This window comes from Trachypithecus francoisi, unplaced genomic scaffold (assembly GCF_009764315.1).
Source record: "Trachypithecus francoisi isolate TF-2019V2 unplaced genomic scaffold, Tfra_2.0 Contig00608, whole genome shotgun sequence".
Classification (NCBI taxonomy): domain Eukaryota; kingdom Metazoa; phylum Chordata; class Mammalia; order Primates; family Cercopithecidae; genus Trachypithecus; species Trachypithecus francoisi.
This window is the reverse complement of record NW_022680765.1, coordinates 40,620-49,315: the sequence shown is the minus strand read 5'-3', so window position 1 is coordinate 49,315 and position 8,696 is coordinate 40,620. Positions and strand designations below refer to the sequence as shown.

Here is an 8,696-nt window from a genome sequence, read left to right as displayed (position 1 = left end):
CCACCCAGTGAGTCAACATAGGTCCATGTCAGGTTTGAAAATAACTGGGGAAAAGTGTATGACAACATCTTCCAGAACATAGTACCTTCACCGTATTCTCACAGCAGCTGCGATCTCTGAAGTCTCAGCAGTGAGCACCCCGGCTCTGTGGACCAGCCAGGCAAGGGGGCCTCAGGCTTCAGAGGAGGGCAAGAAACCAAATTCTGTGCTATTTGGCCGTAATCTCTGGTAGAGTGAAGCAGCACTGAACGCGGTGCCTAGAAAAACCTGCATGTTCCCCCGTACAATCAATGGACACCAACTAAAGTGGAGAAATGAAAAATCCAACCAAATGTGGGTGGTCTGGACTTGCCGCCAGCCAGGCCATCTGCAACACTGTGGCAGGGAGTGGGGAGGAGGCGGCCTGAAATCTACACCAGCTGGGACAACCACGCCCCGCAATGAAAAGGCCAGCCTGGCTGCGGGGCTCTTCTGAACCACCAAGGCCTGAAGCAGGGGCGGGAGCGGGGAGACAAATACACTCGGAAAACCCCATCAGCGACATGGTGTTTTTCAAGTGGAGGCTTTGCTCTGCTACTGATTCCAAATGGCCTAATGTACTTTCTGAGTGTATACACTTAATTACAAATCACTAAGCATGTGGCAAGGTCAGTTGAACACTCGTTATCTCTGCTGACTGTGCAGATGCAAATCCAGTACCATTGTGGACACAAAGTACAAGAGTCTGAAAATACCGCCAAGCGCTTGACAGCCACAGCAGCGGGATGGCAGAGAGCTGACACGCAGGCGGAGCCAGGTTCTTGCCACCAAAACAAGGAAACTGGCTCTTGGAAAAAATCGGCCACAAATGGGTTGCAGCAATGCCATCCTCTTAGCATTTAAATAAAGAGCGGTCTTAATCAGACATGCTTTGGAACACACACAGTTTATCAGAAGCTGATTTGTTCAGAATCTGCAGGACACAACTAAGGTGGTTCTGCTACTGGAACTCTGAGCATCTAAACATAAGGTTGAGAGAGAGACAGAGAAATATATTTAAAATGAACAAACTCTTTGACCTCAAAATACCACTTCTAGGCATCTAAGGGGGAAAAAAGGAAAGAAATCAGAAAATTTTAAGGATATTCATCACAGCATTACTTAAACAGTGGAAAAATCAGAAACCGTCTAAATATTTTACAGTAGGGAAATGGTCAAATTATAGTAAATGGACAACGACTAAACACTACAATTGTTAAAAACGTGTTTCTGAGAAACTCATGACATGGGAAAATGCTTAAAATATCAAGTGAGAAGACGATGCAAACGGCGTGTCGGATGTTCCCAATTTAGTTGAACAAGTGAACAAATGGCGGGGCAGGATACAGGCCAAAATGCTCACAGTGGTCTTCTCTGGGCGGCGAGCCTACAGCTGATCTCTTGTCAGAGACAAATGCCAGTTTTGAGTCACCCAGAGCCCTGTGCTGGTGCCTGGGGGTCTGTGCCATGGGACAGTCTCCACAATTCCTCTGAGGAAGGGCCGCAAATCCCACAGTGTGTCCCAAGAGGGCTGGAGTAGGCGGAGTCCCCAGCGGCTGTGCGTGACCAGCCATCTCTCTCAAAACGAATTGTTAACAAGCCTTCCGTAAGTTAAGGTTCCACCTGGTAGCCGTGGTGCAGAGCCATTTCACTAGCGTGGAGAGGCTTGTGCTCCACACCAGGACTGCCCACCGCCCTGGCTGGGGCCAAAGAGGGGAGAAAAGAGTCCCTCAGAAGCCAGCCCCCAGCTGTGTCCCAGAGAAAGGCAAGGCACCTGGGGCACCTAGGCCGGCAGCGACCACAGCCTCCCTCCCCTTTGTGCCGAGAAGCCACACAGAGTGTGGTCCTGACATTCCACCTGTCCTTGCCCACATGTGGGGAGGCACATGGCCCCAGGTCTATTAAACAGCAGGTGAAATCTTCCTCACCTTGGAGAAACCCACAACTGTAATTCCATGTAAGCATGTCTGTGTGCACACATGGTACCCCACGTTCCACCGTAGAGTGTAAGGCACCTGCATGCCAGGTGATGGCTCTAAGGATGTGCTAGATAAAACTGGAGTTGACATGAGCAAGCACAGGGTAAAGAAAGAAAACACATGAGCCTTTAAAAAGGTAAGAGAAAGGGGCTGGGTGAGGAGAAAGGTGACCCACAGAAGGGCTTGGCTGTCATTAGCTCAGGCAATGGCATCGTCAGCTGTCAGCTGCCAGCTCTGGCTCTGAGTCCCTAGTTCTGTGGCTCTGGAGGTTAAGATGGAGCTTGCCAGTGACGCCCAGGAGGTGGCGGCTCTATCCAGAGGAAGAACACACGGAAGAGTCTCCCCAAGCAGCCCAGCCGAGTGCTCCAATGAAAGCCACGTCCCTGCTCCCCTTGTTCCCCTATAACCAGACGCCTGAGAGACGTCCTTCCTGTGCCTGTATGTGCAGTTAGGAGGGTTAGGAAGCCACTCTCCTACACGGAGACACAGGACGTTCTGAGATGGATAAAAGAGCTGATAAGGAGAAGTAAGCCTGAACAGAAATTCCTGAAAGGACCAAGAGAGACTCCCTAACACAGCCAAGCCTTTCCAAAAGCCAGGAGGAGGAGAGAGGACTTGACTCCGGCCACAGGCCCAGGGCAACGTGCTGGGCCCCGGAGCGTCCTGCTCCCTGGGGCGCCCCCGGGTAGGTGTGGCCCAGCTCGTCCCAGCTCGCGGTCACAGGCTCACGTGCAGCTCACACACAACAGCAGCCAAAGCCCAGGCAGTCCAGGCTCCCATCTGCACTTGCCTAGCTAAAAAGAGCCATTCTCATCATTAGCAGTGTAAAAAGGACACCTTCCCTCTCAGTTTGGACCTGGCCTGACACACAGGGTCACTGCTGAGTCATCTGTGACTTGGGAGTAGGGACCAGGGAGGGTGAACACAGTTGAGTCAGAGGCAGGTCTGTGGGCAGCGATGTCTGCCTCTCCCCCACGGGACTGAGGGCTGCCCTCCGGGGACAACCTGGGCAGGGAGAGGAGGACCTGGACCTGCCAGGCCAGCAGAAGCAGTGTGTGCCTGGGGAGTAGCTAGGCAAAGGACAAATGCATCTGGCCTATCTGTGCTGTACAGCAGGGAAGGCCACCAAAGCATCAAAGGGAAACAGCCCCAAAACCGGTAGAGGAAAGTACACCAGCAAGCTGGGGTTGAAGTGTCCTGTTCCCACCTCCTGTGCAACAGCAACTGGCAAAGTCCACTCTCTATGGGGCCAGATGAGCTCGCAGCAAGAGAAGGCTGAGATTTTTGATGCAGAGATGTAGAAACTCTGAGCGGGCTCTGAGACATTTTAGCCACAGCACAAAAGGGGTGTGTGTGATGGTGGTGCCTGCACTCCCCGGTGTGGTCTGCAGGAGACAGAATCACCCTGGGTCTGCTGAGGCCAGGGTTCTCTCAGACCCTACTTCACTGACTGGGGAGGCCTGGACATTTAAACCGTTTAGTAGGTCCTCAGGCCTCTCTCCTCCACACACAGGTCGGCATGCCCTCTCTGCTCTGGCTGGATTCTCCAAGGCACCTCCTGGCCCCACCCAGGGCTTGGGGCAGGCCTATCTCATGCAGTGAGCCGGTTGGGTACTAATTGGGCTCACCTCTGACAGTACAGCTCCCAGCATGCGCTCGGCTTCCAGCCCCAGAGACCAACACTGCTAAGTAGGACAAGGAATCCGGGGCCGTCGATGGCACCCTGCACTGGGCAGCCTGCTCCCACACCACTCCAACCCCTCCCGCTCCTCACCACGCGAGTGCCTGCGGACACAGCAGGGGCCACAGAAAGCCTCCCACCAGAGCCACCACAGGGATATGCCATGGGCCCAGCCAGGCCTAAGGGCCACACACAGGGAGACGCAAGAAAGGGAGCACATGACAGAAGCACAAGGCTCCCTCCCTGGGGAAGTTCCAGGACCACAGTGGGAGGGGCAGAAAGAGCCAAACACACCCGGTCCCCTTAGCCACAGCAGGACCAGCACACAGTAGGGGCAGGGCGGGTGCATGGTTCGGACTGATGCTAGGAGAAGCTGGTGACACCAGGTCTGTCCACTAGTCTGGGTGGGACTTGGCTGACGTGCGCGGAGCTGGGTCCCCATGGCAACAAGGGCACATGGAGGCCTCCACGGAGCACAGAGAGCAAGCAAAGCGACCCTGAATTCCTTTGTGTTTGTTACTGGTTTTGTTCTTTGTGTGGTTGGGTGTGTTTTTTCTTCTTTTCTTTTAAATAAAAATGCTACAAGGTTTCCGCCTCTGCGTTCCCCTTGTGATGGCTGGCAGGTGGTCTGGAAGCGTCCCGGATGGCGGCCAAGCCGCGCTGGGGCAGGTGTCCTGGCAGCGAAGGCAGCCCGGCCGCAGGCCACGTCACTGCACAGCGGCGTCTGGGTGGCTCTGGTATCGCTGCCTCCAAACCTCCTGGATCTTCCTGCACCACTTGTGTGCGTTCCCACTGGGGTCCATCAGATAATACGTCCTGTTAGGCTGCAAAGACAGAAGCCGTTTAGTGCTCCCGAAGGAGTCCCACCAAAACCCCGACCCCAACCTGGTGAGTTGCCTGCTACCAGCCATTCCGAGTCCTGGAAGCACATGGGTGTGGTGGTTCTTCACACAAGCAGAAAGCAAATATGCAGGCTGATGACCACACCCCAGTCACCACCAAACTGAAAAACAAGCACTGGGTGTCCCTTGCCCCTCAGGACTGAGCCGCTACTGTGGGCATGTGGGATGTTGGAAAGGGCGAAGCAGCTGCCCCATCCCCGCTGCTCCCTCTGGCCAAGGCCTGCGGCTGCTTCCCATGTGCTGCAAAGCCCTCCCATGGCCCTGCACACAGGAATCCCTGGGAACAGACTCACCGTGTGGACAAAGAACGTTTTAAAATTCTTGGCCTCTGGTCGAAGTTCTTGTGACCAAGGAATTTCACCTTTCAGGACTTTGTTGACAGGATCCACGTAATATAAATGTGGTCCTTCTGTGAGCAACAACTGTCGTCGTCGTGCGAATAAACCCTGACACCAAAACACACAAAACAGGCCTCAGAGGCCAGTGCTGGCAGCATCTCCTGGAGCCTAGGGGCTGGGTGGCCCCTCGGCGCTGCTGGAAGCACAGGGCCACCGCCACCACCTGTGCGCTCACCGAGGGCAGGGTACTTCCTGCCCCGCCGGGCCCAGTTTCTAAGGTCACAGGGGCTGCAGCTCAGGCCCATCCAGGTCAGGTCCATCCAGGTCAGGCCCATTCAGCTCAGGCCCATCCAGGTCAGGCCCATGGCTCCCCTGGCCCCTCTGCTCTGCCTGGGACAGGAGCCTGCTCTCGGGAGCCGGCCTCCACACACCCGCACCAAGGTCCTTGCCTGCGGAGGACACACGGCTAGGAACAGAGGCCAGGAGCCTGCGCTTGGAAGTGGCCCCATGTGAGCACCTGGAGTTGAGTATTTTCTACTCAAGCGTTAAAGCTAACAGTTACTGGTTTGTGTTCTGTCTGATCATACTGAAGTTCCTGATCTGATGTTCTATAGAAGTAATATGACTTATATTTGAGGAAGGTACAAAATGATCAAATAAATATCTGAGCACATCCACAGTCCTGCCTGGCTCCACACAGACCACGTGCTAAGTGCTGGATCCCTTCAATCCATAAAATAAAGAGCAGCCCTTAAATGGTTTTGAAACACTTCTAAAGCAATATGAGAACCCTGGCTACAATATCAGACGTGGCCTCTTCAACTTGATGGAAACCTCACAACAGGCAGCCCCAGACTCCCAGGAGCGTGCCGAGGTTGCTTCTGTTCGGCCCTAACCACCACGTGTGTGGCTCCACACGGCTTCTCTCGAGGGCTCACAGCCTTCCCAAGCTTGAAATCTAGAGATGATGTTTGATGAAAATTAAGAGAGGGAAGCACTCCACACCACCAAGCTGCCCTCCCTTGAGCTGGAGTTGAGGAAGATGCAGGCGTGCGTGCGGAGCATCGGGACCACTGACCACTCACCTTCCGCTTATCCACCGGGCCCATCTTTAGTATTAAATTATTTTCTACAAACTGGTGCCTGTGGAAAGAAACAAGAAAGTGATGCTCCCGTGAAAATCACAAACAGAAATTCTCCACGCTCCTCCTGGCACATGAACACCCCGTGGCCTTGGCCTTCCCCTCAGAGCCAGCCTCACTTTGGATGAGCAGAGAACACCACATGTAACCCAGCACACACGCCACTGCCATGCAGGGCCTTCATCTGTATCTGCAACGGAGCCTGCAGATACCAGACACAGTGCCTGTTGTCCCCTCACTGCCAGTGGCATCCACACAGCAGGGAACAGGTTGGGGAGGACCGTGCCGCAGAAACGGGCAGGTGACACAGGTTATTGCTGCCTTAACAAAGCTGTGGTGAGGCGCAGAACTGCCTCCCGAAAGGTGGCTGCCCGTGGAGTCAACAGCTGGAGGAGATGATCACCCTCAAGTTACCCCGCAAGCTGGGACCCCCGATTCAGTGCTCAGGACCCGCAGAGTAGTTTATAATCACAAAGCCCTGAAAGACCCAAGTTGGACTTGCCGTAAGAACATCTCCTCTGGCTTTTCCCTCATAGTAAAACACTTTTATTCAGAGATGGCAGAAATTCAAAGAGCAACTTTCAAATACAGGCTTTGATTCAATATACATTATGAGCAAGCACACCTCACTTCTGATTCCTGAGAGTTCAGAGATTTTTGTTTTTAAAGACAAAGTCTTGCTCGGTCACCCAGGTTGGAGAGCAGTGGCGCCACCACAGCTCACTGTAGCCTTGATCTCCTACGCCCAAGCCGTTTTCCCACCTCAGCCTCCCAAATAGCTGGGACCACAGGCACACATCACCATGCCCGGCTAATTTTTTTTCCTTTTTTTATGAGACGGGGTCTTGCTAATGTTGCCCAGGCTGGCCTTGAACTCCTGGGCTCAAGCAATCCTTCTGCCTCAGCCTCCCACAGTGCTGGGATTACAGGCATGAGCCACTACACCTGGCCAAGGTATTATTTTATTGATTGACTGATTGCTTGAGACAGGGTCTCACTCTGTCACCCAGGCTGCAGTGCAGTGGTGAGATCTCGGCTCACTGCACCCTCTGCCTCCGGGTTCAAGAGATTCTCCCACCTCAGCCTCTGGAGTAGCTGGAGCTACAGATGCATGCCACCATGCCAGGCTAATTTTTTTTTTTTTTTTTTTTGAGACACAGTCTTGCTCTGTTGCTCCCAGGCTGGAGCACAGTGGTGCAATCTTGGCTCACTGCAAGCTCCGCCTCCCGGGTTCACGCCATCCTCCTGCCTTAGTCTCCCGAGTAGCTGGGACTACAGGCACCTGCCACCACGCCCAGCTAATTTTTTTGTATCTTTAGTAGAGACGGGGTTTCACCGTGTTAGCCAGGATGGTCTCGACCTCCCGACCTCGTGATCCACCCGCCTCGGCCTCCCAAAGTGCTGAGATTACAAGTGTGAGCCACTGTGCCCGCCAGGCTAATTTTTTTGTATTTTTAGTAGAGATGGGGTTTCACCCTGTTGGCCAGGCTGATCTCGAATTCCTGTCCTCAAGTAATCCGCCTGCCTCAGCCTCCCAAAGGCTGGGATTACAGGCATCAGACACGGCGCCCGGCTCCAAGATACTATTTCAATGTCTGCAGTTTACTTCTTTTGGTTAAAGCTAACAGTTACTGGTTTGTGTTCTGTTTGCTCTTACTGAAATTCCTGATCTGAGGTTCTACTATAGAAATAATGTGTATGTGTGTGTTTTTTTTTTTTTTTTGAAACGGAGTCTTGCTCTGTCACCCAGGCTGGAGTGCAGTGGCACGCCATCTTGGCTGACTGCAACCTCTGCCTCCCAAGTTCAAGTGATCGATTCTCCTGCCTCAGCCTCCCAAGTAGCTAGGACTACAGGTGCGCACCACCACGCCCAGCTCATTTTTTGTATTTTTAGCAGAGACGGGGTTTCACCGTGTTAGCCAGGATGGTCTCAATCTCCTGACCTTGTGACCCTCCTGCCTAGGCCTCCCAAAGTGTTGGGATTACAGGCGTGAGCCACCGCGCCTGGCCAATAATGTTTTATATTTGAAGAACGCATAAGACGATCAAATAAATATCCGAGCACATCCACATGCCTGCCTGGCTGCACACAGGGCCAACAGCACTTGTAAGAAGACCGGACTGGCCGAGCTGGGGGCACAGCATCCTCCCCCAGGGCTTACCCAGCCCCACCACGTGACCCACCTAGACCTGGGCAGAGGTGCCCAGGCCTGCCCCACGAGGGAGGACCCAGGGCCTGGCCTCACACACACACCCCATCCTGTGGGTTTGAAGCAAGAGGAGTGTATGGCATGTGGGCAAGTGCAGCCCTCCTCTTACACCAGGGGCTTCACCATCAAACACACCCAACGTGGGGGTTAAAACAAAGAGAAACAAATCAAGAAGGGTCCTGAAAAGGACATGTGATGAGGAAGACCCGATACGCCACCGCACAGAAAGCACAGAGCACAGAAATGCCTGGAGGGACCACAGAGCCGGCAGGAAGCCACTCTGACAGACAGGCCTGTGACCAGGACACAGCGCAGAGGAACGACAATGACATTCATAATAAACGACACCGGCGCAGGCAGTGCAGGAGGGACATGGTCCCTTTGAGCCCAGGCTGGTCAGAGCTCTTGCAGGCGGATGAGGACGGA

At 53.8% G+C, this 8,696-nt stretch overlaps 1 pseudogene across 1 annotated transcript in view; it reads right to left on the bottom strand.

The window, feature by feature from the left end:
* Positions 1–4,176: 4,176 nt before the first annotated feature.
* Positions 4,177–8,696, bottom strand: part of LOC117087055 — a 43,319-nt pseudogene continuing 38,799 nt past the window's right edge. The window contains exons 11-13 of the transcript XR_004438657.1: positions 6,004–6,061; positions 4,874–5,026; positions 4,177–4,502 (exon numbers count right to left, since the gene is read on the bottom strand). The product of XR_004438657.1 is annotated as a 3-phosphoinositide-dependent protein kinase 1-like (transcript). The remainder of the gene's footprint in view (positions 4,503–4,873; positions 5,027–6,003; positions 6,062–8,696) is intronic.